At 39.2% G+C, this 12,490-nt stretch overlaps 2 protein-coding genes across 8 annotated transcripts in view; one reads left to right on the forward strand and one right to left on the reverse strand.

The window, feature by feature from the left end:
* The window catches only part of LOC135168846 (zeta-sarcoglycan), a 165,996-nt gene that overhangs the window by 83,767 nt on the left and 69,739 nt on the right, over nucleotides 1–12,490 (forward strand). The window lies entirely within an intron of this gene.
* Nucleotides 1–12,490, reverse strand: part of LOC135168810 (GAS2-like protein pickled eggs) — a 215,368-nt gene that overhangs the window by 70,247 nt on the left and 132,631 nt on the right. The window lies entirely within an intron of this gene.

The following is a 12,490-nucleotide window of genomic DNA, read 5'->3' on the forward strand; positions in this document are numbered from 1 at the left end:
AAACCCAGGAGGGGTGGGGAGGGGGGTGGGTGGTGGAATGGAGGAGGTTGTTGGTGTTTTCGTGGGCTTGATTTATTGACGCTCGTAATGGCTGAGGAACCCTCTCGCGTCGTAGCTCCATACCTATGATACCAATCGTAGTACCTTGTGCACTTGTTACGTTGCCTTCACGTACACACATTAACTTAACCATGCGGCCGAGAGTGGGAGGAGAGGCTGCGGCAGAGGGTGGGCTGGGGTTGTACTCTTAGGTGGGCTATTTTGCCACCCACTTCACCTGGCGTACCAATAATAAAGCTGGGAGAGCGTCCATTTAACTCGGGGAGGGAGCTGCAAAACAGACGTCGTAAAATCCAGTCTTCATACCGAGGTGTTACCATCCGAGGGCTTATGTTACAGAAGTGCTTGATGTATCGTCATTCAAAAGTACCCGGGGAGGGGGATTTTATATCAATGTCTCACGTTAGTTAGTAGTTTTGGGGGAACTGGGGGTGTAAATAGGAATTGGTGGGTGGTAATGGACTTTGTTGAGGATGAGGTTTATGGGTTTTGGGAAAATTCAGAAGGGGGCACACGGGTTTTAGGGGAATATTTGGGGGGTGGGAGTGTCTGATGGTCTGGCTGGGGCAGGGGAATGTATTGAGAGGTTTTCATAATTTTTAGTAAAATTCTGAGTTAAGTTAAAAAAAAATCGTTATTCTCAGGGGTTTACCCGTCCATTAGTACCATGTCGCCATTCATTATTCACAAGACTCATCAAATGACCTATCCTTTACACCCATCACCCCCAATTATCGAGAGAGCCCCTCGGGAAGATAAATAGCTCCTCCAAAAGTCGTCCACAAATATTGTTCAACCTCACAATTATCTGAATGTCAAGGACAATGTGAAATAATAATCCGAATATTTGTCACTGTCTGGAATTTGCTGTTTTGTAGGACGAATCTGATCGATAGCGGCGACAAATACATTGGAGGAACTGTTAATTTCATTTCTCTGTACACCAATAATACAATTATTGCGGGATTTGACGTGTGAAATGATTTCAATTCACTGACCACTCGCGAATTTGCTCGTGTGACAATTCCTCGGATTTCTCTTTTCTGGGGTGGGATAAATTGGACTGGGAATGTACCACCGACGACATTCTACATTTTCTGATAATTCTAGTAAAGGGATAATTTATTAAATTAAGAGAAGACATCCAGGAACAAGAGAATTTAATAGAAGACGCGGGGGAATGATTTTTGGTATTTTCTGGAGATGAACGCCAGCACTTTAAACTCATTTACTTATTCCTTCATTCTCCATCGATTTATTATATTTAGAAGAGATCTAAATGATGTAAATATTCTGGTCCTCAATAGCCTCTCAAAAGTTGAAAATTTAATTGCATTATTCTGCATTTTTTCCCATACTATTTATCTTTGTAATAAATTGAATTTAATAATATTTTCCTGAAAATTATCACCAAATATAAAACATTAGATTATTACTGATATCTCTCAAATAGTTAACCCAGAGAGCTATAACCCAGCGAATCGTTTTCCGACTTTTAAATCTCCATAAGAACGATTTTATGCGAAACAACTGGTCTATGACGACCAGATCTCAGATAGAGCATTCGCTTTTGTCCCCGGGTTGACTAGTTTTCGTGGTTGTATCCTTTAATGGCCGACGGTAACGCCTGCGAGGTAATCATGGCAACAATCCGGATGTACACAGTTGCACAATGCAATTGCAATTCACATCTTTGGGAGAATTCTACCCTATCTGTGTGTCTATTATGTTTATACGGGCCTCCGGTACATCTAGCCACATGAAATAGCCAAATCGTTGACGAAGAAATCACGTGGAACTCGTCAATTCGATCCGACACTATCCCCCGTGTCATCATCCCTCTACCCTATCATATATCAGTGAAAACTGAGTTACCCATGTCGAGCCATTTCAACGCAACAAGTGGACAAACAGACCTATTCACTGGTCATTTTTTCTATTCAGTTTGAAGCCTCGAAATGGCGGCATTCAGGGGCGGTGAGGGGGGGGGGAGAATTTTTTTTTCTCACATTCTGATTTCAATAGGTAGATATCGTATTCGGTGAAATACCGAAATGGACAGATATCCAGTTTCCACACTCCGGTAATTTGGAATTTAGTGGTGAGAATAAATAACAGGGGTTGGATTGAGATAAAAATATCGTAGATTTTACGAAATATATCTTGTTGTCAAAATATAATTTTTTTTGTTTCCACGTTTTACTTCTGCATTGTCCCAGAGATTGGCAGTCGTTCGTAGATAATTAAATATTTGGTAAAAAATAGGTCATTAGTCGATTAAAAATATATTATTATGTGGGATTCTATTTATATCGACTCGAAGGGCGGGACATTTAAATAATTATTGAAATTTGATGAAGTGTTTGGAGAATACGGAGCAGGTTAATCACGCAGAAGTGTCTCTAAAAGGGCTGACATATTTGGTGACGTCAATTAATTATTCTGTTGATACTATTGAACGAGATCGCGCGATTGAGTCAATAAATAATCGCTCCATTTTACTAAATTTTTTTCTCAGCGTATGAAGGTACGAGGCAATTCAATAGTTGTTTTTTTTTTGTTTTTCGGGGAGGATTCGTACTCGCGCTGTTTGCTTTCAATTTTTTTTTTGTAAACAGAGTAGTAAAGGAAGAATATTCGGGGGGAGCGGGTTATGTAGGTCAGAGTGGGTAGAATTCTGAGTCTGGATCGGGGATCGATTCGATAGAACTATTCTGGACAGATTGTACCACTGCTGTTGGTTGGAATGAAAAATAAGAAGTGTATTTTTCTTGTGGAGCAATATGACGGGGTTTTTGGCTGGGGGAGGGGGAATGAGGAAGTATGAACGATCGTGAGTTTCTTGAAGTAGAATGCTGATGTATTTCATCCAATGTGACACGCTGATGGAAATTTCTAACAGAAGTGATTGTTTTAGGGGAATTTCCAGGATTTTTGATTTGGAAAATTTATCATTTGATGAATAATCGAGGAAAAATTTGAAGATTCATTTTATTATTCCACAATTGTGATGGAAAGTGGAAAATGGGCTTAAATAATGTGGATTAATTTAATATTGAGCCTGAGGATTTTCAATTTTTAACTGAATTAATTTGGTGGAAAAAAATCATTAGTTTTTCTCGTACAGCAGCAAGAATTTTTTCGTTATAGAAATGAAGTTAACAAATATATAATTTAGGCCATTTTCTAATTGATATTTACTAATTGAAGATGTTGAAAAAAATTATTTTTTAATGTAAGATTTTCTCATTTTGAAATTAGAAATTTTTCATGTTTGGGGGGTCGGAAAATTTGCAATTTTTTCGTAAATCAGATGAGATTTCCTGGAAAAGACTTCCCATTCCAATTTTTCAGTGATTTTCACTGTGGCACATTGGTGTGAACCCCCAAGGAGCGAAGACCCACATCTCCTTCCATAGACGTGTGGCTTAGACAAACTTTCCAAGACGAATCGTCCCGCTGGAACTGAATTCATAAAAATATATGTTCCTCCCATTTGCCGAAGTTCACGGAGCATCTCGTATCCCGAAAAGTTTGTTAATCCCAAAAAGAAAAATCACTCGCGAAGACATCACAATCCCCCAAACAAATACCCCGGAAATACCTTTCCCAATTCAGTGCAACAAAAGAGCGATTATATTTGTCCGAGTCCATGGCGGATTGAATAATTGATATTGCGTGAATTTGCACTTTGGTTACACCGATGTAATTAATCGATCGACACGTAGAATGCGCCTCCAAAAGGGCAATCATAAAAGGGAACCAGTGACGTGACCAAAAATCCATCATATTATTGAATGTGATGAATATGACAGTCATAACCCGGGGGAGGTGGACATTCAGCACCATCGACTGTTCAATATTTTTTTGTTCAAATTTTGATTTATTTTCTTGGAATTTTTTCGGGGCCATCGGCAATTTATCTAAAAAAATCCCTCTTCTCCCTTTCTCTTCATCGATTAATTCACCAAATCAGGTCCGTCAAATATTAAATTCGAAACTAAAAACTGAATAAATAAATTCAAAAAAATTCATATTAAACTTTTCCTGAGACAACAACGCACCCTAAATTTTCAAACATTTATTTACACCCCCCAAATCTTACCTCCCCTCTCTCCACCCCCCAATATGTACTCTAAATTGACCATTTCCCCTCAACTCCAACCCGAAACGCGGAACAAACTAGACACACGTTTGGCCATTCATTCCGATAACGTATCCCGTGTATTCCACCCCCTCGACTTCTTCCCTTCGTCTCCCTAAACATTAAACAAACGTTGTCTGCCGTGTTCTCGGGACAGTTCCCGTCGATAGTCGACTTTTCACGGTGGCTCGATCAATTACACACCAGTGTTTCCACTGGCTTTGATATCCCCCCAGTGGATCGCCCACCGGACGCTCCAATTTTTTTTTCACCCTCTTCCCCTCCTCCACCACCAGAATACATTATTTTTTTCGGCTGTCCCGAGTCTCCAAGATCGCTCGGGCAAAAAAATAAAAATAAAAAAAAAAGATTCCGTGTTATTCGCATGGCTTAGGGGTGGGTGAGGGGGTGGTATATTCGTCTCGCATCAAGATATACAAAATTCCATTAATTTCCCTCCGGTCTCTCCCAAAGGACGATATCCGAGTGTTTCTTTCAGACACACTTGCCTAGACACTTTAGGACCCCTCACGAAAATGGCTTTCTCATTCAGCCTGTACCCAGTGTTAGTGTCCTCACACATTTTACATCACCTTTAGTCTTTTTTAACCCCCCTCCCTCAGACACGTATATACACTCTGAATCACTGATGCAGGCACGAGAAAAATTGGAAATGAATGCGGTGAATACAACCGCAGCACTTTAGCCGCGGTGTCAACATTCGTGGCTGGTTTTTCTATCCTTCCACCCCTTAACGCTGGGCGAGAAACTATCCGTGAGAGGGTAAAATAAGGTAGGATGAAGGGGAGGGGGGGTAAGGGGAAGGGAGTGCATGACAGACGAGGAATACACGGGGATGTGTTGTTCACAGCATAAAGTGAAGGTGGAAAGTCAGAATGAAGGGTGAATTGAGAGAGTGAAAAGGTGGGAGGGTGAGTGATGTATCTTGAGGTGAGGGGAAATGCTAAGGTTAGAGGAATCGTGTCTCACTCGTGGAATACGTGACTGGGGTTTCAGGGGTGGAATTTTTTTTTTTCTCACCGGGAGGGGTCACATGCTACTTTGAATTCAACGTTTCAACAGTCGATCGTTTAGTATTGGGGTGAGGGGGGAGGGAGGAGGGGGAATTGGAGTTTGTGAATGATATTTGTAATCTCGTGATTTAAATGGCGCGATTTCTTCGCGAAAATAAATTAATTAATTGGATAGAGGTGAATTGCATATTATTAAATGTATGGAAAATTATTATTTTTGTTTTTTGTATTGAGTTGAGCAGTGTATCATGAATGGCTGATTTTGATTGACGAGATACAGTATTAAAAGTGACAAATCCATTTCCTCCTCAAATATAAATTCAAGGGCATCCCCTTGAAAATAACTGATCAACTCCAGATCTCTCCCATAATTGGAACGTAAAAAAATGAATGAACGCTGACCGAATATGCAAAAGACATGCAAAAGAGTGCGATTTCTCTGCCGCACTCGATCGTTTTGAATTCCAAAGTGGTCCATTCGAACTGAAAATACAAAAAGTAAATTAGCCAGACAAAACGAGAGTTCGGTGGTTTGTCCTGCCACACTGTGCAATGGCGTCACGTGCACCAGATCGTGTGGCCCTTGCGGTTCGTGGATTTTATGAACACCCGCTATGTTCCTCCACGGACCTCTGATCGCATGAACCACCGGATTTCAGTTGTGTTGAGAATTAGCAACTCACTGTTTTCTCCCTCTGCACCCTCTCCGCCCCCTGGCGCGACTTTTTAATTTGGTTAATGCATTGATGCTACGCATTTTGTGACTGGATGGTTGGGTTCATCTTTTGCGGTTTAATGTTGACTCGATAAACAGGGGAAATGGGTGGATGGGGGCTTGTTGTTAATGCGGACGAACGAAAAAACTGCAGATAAATATATTATCCTTGGGGCGGTGGTTAAAAATTTTAGCTTTGGTTGAAAAAAGTCGTACGACCGATGGGAATCATACAGGCGGAGAGGAAAATGCAGATTTGAAGTTTTAATTTCTCTATCGAGAGCAATGTTGAAGAAAAACCACTTTTTAAGTCAAGTTTTGGTGGAAAAATTAGACTTGGGAGGGTAATTTTTGTGATAAAACCTTCGTCCCTTGTTTCGCCCCCTGGAGGGGTAATTTTTACCTGAAATTTGTTTCCGTGTCTAGAAAAAAGGCGCAAAGCGGAGGCCAGGGAAATGTTTTCAGAAATTCCCCAAAATTTTACCAGAATTCCCGAGCAATTTAATTATATATTATTTGTAATATTTATACTTTAAAGAAATAACTGAAAAATATGTAAACTATCGCCGCAATTGGTGGGAAAATCATCACCCTCTTGTTGTAACCAATCGTGAAATCTCAAATGTCACGATTTTCCCTCTTAAATTCCATTCGACGTCACTCTCTTGAGTAGTTTGCGACGAGAATTGCGCAGGAGGAGGCAGACACCTTCGCATTTCGTGCTCTTTCATCTTCTGAAGAATGTCGTCCTCTTTCCAAAAGAGAGAAGACAAGTGGAGAATCACTTTCCGCCGAAAATATCAAAAATTTTCCTCGTGTGAGAGCACCGCTGAGGAATCAATAATTTCGCATTCTCGTGTTTAACAATAGACGAGAGTCTGTTCCCATTTCCTTCTCGCAACATTGTGCGAAAATATCTTCTCCTTATAATCGATAATTAACGGGAGTTAATGGAAGTCCGCTCATCAGTTTGCTCTTGTTTATTCATTAATTCATTGCGATAATTTGTGCTCGAGCGCGGAAACTAAACATTTTGGGGCACGTCGTAGTCGTGTGTCTGAGAAATTATTGATCAGATGATACTATTATCGGGTTGAATTTGGGTTAGGTCGTTGCCTGATCATGGGGACAATATGGTGGTCACCAGAAAACCTACCGACAACGATTTTATTGGGTTTTCGGAGAGGACTTGGAAGTAATTGGATGGATGTTAGATATTGTACTATCAGACAATTACTTCCGAGTTGTACTCCGGGGCGGGGGGTGAAGCCGTCGATAGTCATTTGTGAGAGAGGATGCTGATGGATTGATGTTGATTATTTATCTTCACCGAAGATTTGAAGCAAAGAACGAATAAAAAATGAGGCTTGAAATATTCATTGAAAAATTAAAACCAGTGAATCAACCAAATCAGTGATCTGATAGTGACATATTCCCCTCGACTGACATCATCAGACAGTAAATTGTCTTCTGCGGGCGCACGCAATATCCTCCCGAAATTGATATTTCATAAATAGATATTTTCATCATCACAACTAACGTGTAATAGATGAAAACAGTTTTTGTGGTTACGGTGTACCATTTGTTAAAGGGGATGAAACCTCGAAACAGTTGTTTAGTTGTTTATTTTTGGAAATACCAGGAGTGGGAGAATCGACAACATGCAGTGTGGTTTACGAGCTTGATAGAGAACACGAGGAATGGATGAAGGGGGCAGGTTCAATTTCAAACGCGGATAGGAGTGGACAATGCTGCATGCGTGATTGCAACTGAAAATAACTATGACAGAGGTGGAAGCTGGTGGAAAACATTGGAGAATGTTTGGATTGTTCCCACTATTATTCACCAAATTTTTTAGTTTTTTTTTTTTCAAATTTTCTATCGTTGAAGTAAATCGATTTTCGGCTTCTCCCATTAATTAAATTTAATAACAGACATAAACGTCAACGATGTTAACTTTCATTTCTCTTTTTTGGGCGATTTTTTCATTTATATTATTACCCAAAACTCATAACAGTTTTTCATTTAAATTTGAAAATTCTCCGAGATGCGAAAAATTAATGGCGTTTTATATCTGAATATCTATATTCCATTGATGAAATTCAATTAAATTATGAAATATTTATTCTGTTCGAAAACTCATGAATTCCCTCGAATTCCCCTTCAAACTTGAAATTCATAACATTTGGCCTCTCAAAGAAAAAAAAAATCCAAAGAGGAATATTTTCTCTGAAATATCATAAATGAAAAAAAATCGTCTAAACAATATGATGCAATTAAAGTGTATGGGATGCATCGGTAATTAATCATCCCGAGCTCCCACAATTATAAGTTGCTTGCCGATGGCATAAAACTTGGTATCAATTTATCGGAGAATGTCTCGTAGAATCGGCAATATATTCGTGATGCCAGGCTCATCTTTATCCTTATCCACTTTTCTTGACAAGCTGTCGGTCCGGCGAGTTAACCAAGCGTTGAATTAATTAAACTTCTATCGATGAATCAGCGGTACCCGCCATAGCTATTCCCAGCTTTCTTAGATGATACCAATACTTCGGTTGAATTCAACAGCAAACCAGTAACTCTTCAGAATACCTGCTATTACTATTATTTTTATGTCGCGGCTAGATTTTTCCGATATTCCTGTTGGATATGGAATCCTGGGAGAATATCGGGGGGACTCGGAAAAACATAAACATCCGGAGGGAAGCAATACGGGTGGAGGAGGATAGTAGAGCCTACCACTATCCGAATCAGTAGAAATTTCCCAGTCAAAAAATTAATATTTTAAATTACTGAAAGTTAAAAAAATTAATTTTCCATTTTTCTCAATATTATTTTCCCAGAAAAAAAAATCCTTGAACATATTTAGTCTTTCCATATTTATTTAATCCTCACTATAATTAGCATCTCTTCAAAAGTGAATGAGAAATCACCAGAAACACAGTTCCCCGTATCGTAAGAATATTTAAATGAATTGAAATACCACCAGCGAAAATTACCGTTGAATACTAAACAAAAAAGTCGAAGGACCCCATAAATTTCCTGATTTTTCTCTCCCATATTCCTCTCAGGCATCTCCTCAATCTCTCGCATTGTACACGTCCCAGAGAAATACCGAATTCAATAAAGTTTAAAAACAAAAAAGATGGCCGGACGAGAAAAAAAAAAAAGCACAAGCATAGCTTCACTTGACCGACAGCTATGGCTTGATTGCCTGCGGTTCAACCGCAGAGTCGAAAATAAATACATGTTTCAAGCACAGACCCGCACGAATACGATAAAATTGAAAAAAAAAAAAAAGAAGAGCGAACGAACCCCATCCTCAATTGATTTGTCACGGGTCTCGTCCCCTCGTTTTCCCCTAGTCTTTTCCGGATATATTCGCAATCCACGCTGCCTATACTTCTATCGGGAAAACTCTGGTTCCATTAAAATATTTACGGGCAGAGGGTGGACGAGGGGGTGGGAGGCAAGGGGTACGGAAATAAAATCGCAGGACGGCCTTCCTTCTATGGTAGCTTTTCCCTTTCTACTTTATTCTTTTTTTTTTGTGTTACTGGCCCGTCCTCTCCAAATATCGATGAGAATTTGTGCAGTCGTTTGTCTGTTGAGCATAAAAACCCTGGGAGATTGTCTGTGTTTCAATTCTAGAAATCTCATATTTTTTTCCCCGGGGGAAGTGATCGTAAAATGATCTCTTTTTTTTCGTCTTGCTTGATATTGAATTGAAAAATGGTGGATCGGTTATGAAAAGGGTCTTCTTGAGTATTTTTCACTCGATATTTTATCCGAGGATTCACCAATGAAAGTATTCATTTCAGTTGAACTGCGTGGAGAAAAATATTCAATAAAAATTACGCATCTTTCCGTAATTGTGGAGCGATATCTGGGGGAGGGAAATTTTACGGATTTTTTCCCATCGTCTCGATATTTTTATCAAAATTTTTCAGTAAAGATTGCGGTGTTTCTCGCGGGGTATCAATGATCCCAACAATAGGGCAGGATGTATTTCTTTATTAGAAACAATAAAATTATTGCATCGCGGTGGCCGAGAGCTGAAGAACTAAAAGCGTGGCCGGTTTTCTCGGTGGTAACACGGTTGGGATGATTAACATCCGCTTCCTTGCGTTGTTTAGCAGTGGTTTACCGTTATAGCGTTACGGCCGACTACAGCATAGTATTAAAATGCACGAGCTTTGGTACGAAGTGGTCGTAGTCCGCGCAGTATACCGTTGCAACGAAAAGTTTGACTTTCACGGGGGGGAAATATGAACAAATATGACCGAAAACAAGTTTGAAGATATGATCCGGTGGAGCGGGATGGATAATGTCGGGAAAATATATTCCTTCCATTCATTCTTATTTCCTTGTTGATTTTACATGAATCCATAGATCCATGGGCCCATTCATTAATTATTCAACGTCATTAACTTCTTTCTCGAGAAAAAATACGTAATTGGTAAATATTTCAGTATTTTTTACTTAAAATAAAAAAAAAATACCCATCAAATTTTTTGTATCTGACTCGTTATTTTTGAAACATTGAATCGTCAATCAAAATATAATCTTTTTTATTCTTTCCTTTGTATGGTAATTAACGTCACTCCGAAATCTACTGTTCACCTGCCCATTAAATTTCAAAAATTTTTATTTCCACGTATCGTAAAAAAACCTCCCCCGCCTTCGCTCATTAGCAGATCCCATGTGAATATTATTCACAGAATTCACAATTCGACAGCAATAACATCAATTGTAACGGCCTCTCACATAATAATTAACTTCATCAATTTCGATAATTCACTACATTTCATGGTCCACCGATAACAGTGGGGGAAATTCCAAAACATATGTACGCCGGAAATTCCTAGGAAATTGCTGGATCTGTATTAGCATTCAGCAATTCCATCGAAATGAATAGATATCATTGCTATTCCACTCGGTTCGATAAATTTTAAAGCAAGCCCGAGGTACCTGTATACACTCTCCGTATCCAGACGCGCATCTCGTGAATAACGAATGTAAAATAATTCTCCGAGAAATTCATGAACTTCCTTATCATTTGTAATCTCGAGAATCGTCTCATCGTTTCACTCGACTAAAGGAACTACCCGGGTATAATACACCATGGAGAAAGAGAGAGAGAGAGAGAGGGGGGGGGGGAGGAAAAAAGGGAATAAAAGCCGGTCTATTCGTACAAAACGTGGCTACTAAATGAAAGGAATGTAAATCATAAAAAGTTATGAGCTTTTAAATCTCTTACAAGGTGGCGCACGTTCGTTTTAATTACTTTACATCTCTCATTCCCTCGTAGCGTGGACTCGACTTGGCGTGCTGTCGCTAAAGTGTGGAAGGAGTTTTACCCTCGCACTTCCTCCTTCTCTCATCGGATTTTCTTCTTTTTTTTCCTTCACTCAATTTTTTTCACATTGAAATTCCAGGGAAGCGATGACTGCGGAACACTTCTCTCTCTGTCTCCAATGGGAATTCGAATGGTTTTATGATCTTCGGATTTCTCCTCTCACACCTTCAGCCCTCGATAAATTACCTTTGATTCATTAATTCGGGGGTTCTTGCGTATATTTTTATCGAGCGAATAATATTATTTTATAATTTTCTTCAAGACTTAAATAATTTAAAAACTGTTCTTCCAGCTCCTAAAAAATCATAATTGCATTTCCGTTGCGATGAAATTGCATTTCATGCTCTTTTCCTCTCAAAATCAAATTCCACGTCACTCTAAAAATTTAACTGTTCCTTTTCATCTCGGGGAAATTAAGAATTCGATTATAGAAAAATTGTGGAACGGCAGAATCGAAGACATGAATTAATCAGGTTCCCCGAGCCGATGGGAGAACTTTCCGTCCCTCAAACATCCCTTGCCTCTTTTCTAATTTATCCAAAACGACCGACAAAACTCGAGCCAAAGTAATTGAAAAGTTTTGGAATCACAAATGCTAATTGTTCAATAAAAATCTTTTAATCATCATGAAAACTCAAGCGGCGAGATGCTTCCACTCATCCCCTCTGAGATTAGCACCGAGTCAGCTAATTAGTGAACAACGCTACCGTAGGCATAATGAATGTCAAACAGACAATTTTCATAATTTCCCTGTTTTCGGTTATTCCCCATTGGCGAATGGAATATTCTCGTACGAAGTAGTGAGCAATTTTCGTGTATGAAAATCAAGGAAAAAACGAAAACAAGATGAATGGGACATGTGTCAGTGGGCGACGAGCGTAACGAATGGAATTCTGAACCAGCAATTCTCTAGTGTAAACTGCTTACGCATCGACCCAGTCCTCAGTCAGCAGTCATGCAATAACCTTCATATGATTATGTATTATAACGGTGTAATTGCCCTCGGTTTAATCGAATATTAATATTATTTAGGGGCTGTCGGGGATTAAAATATCGGTGGACAGTATTTGCAATTAATTTTGATAAATTCATGTTGATTTATTACATCATATTGGACGTACTCAATTATTCATCGGTCGTTCTCTTGCAGAATATTCTGACTTATGATTATTCAT

The sequence above is a fragment of the Diachasmimorpha longicaudata genome, chromosome 13 (genome assembly GCF_034640455.1).
Source record: "Diachasmimorpha longicaudata isolate KC_UGA_2023 chromosome 13, iyDiaLong2, whole genome shotgun sequence".
Lineage (NCBI taxonomy): Eukaryota > Metazoa > Arthropoda > Insecta > Hymenoptera > Braconidae > Diachasmimorpha > Diachasmimorpha longicaudata.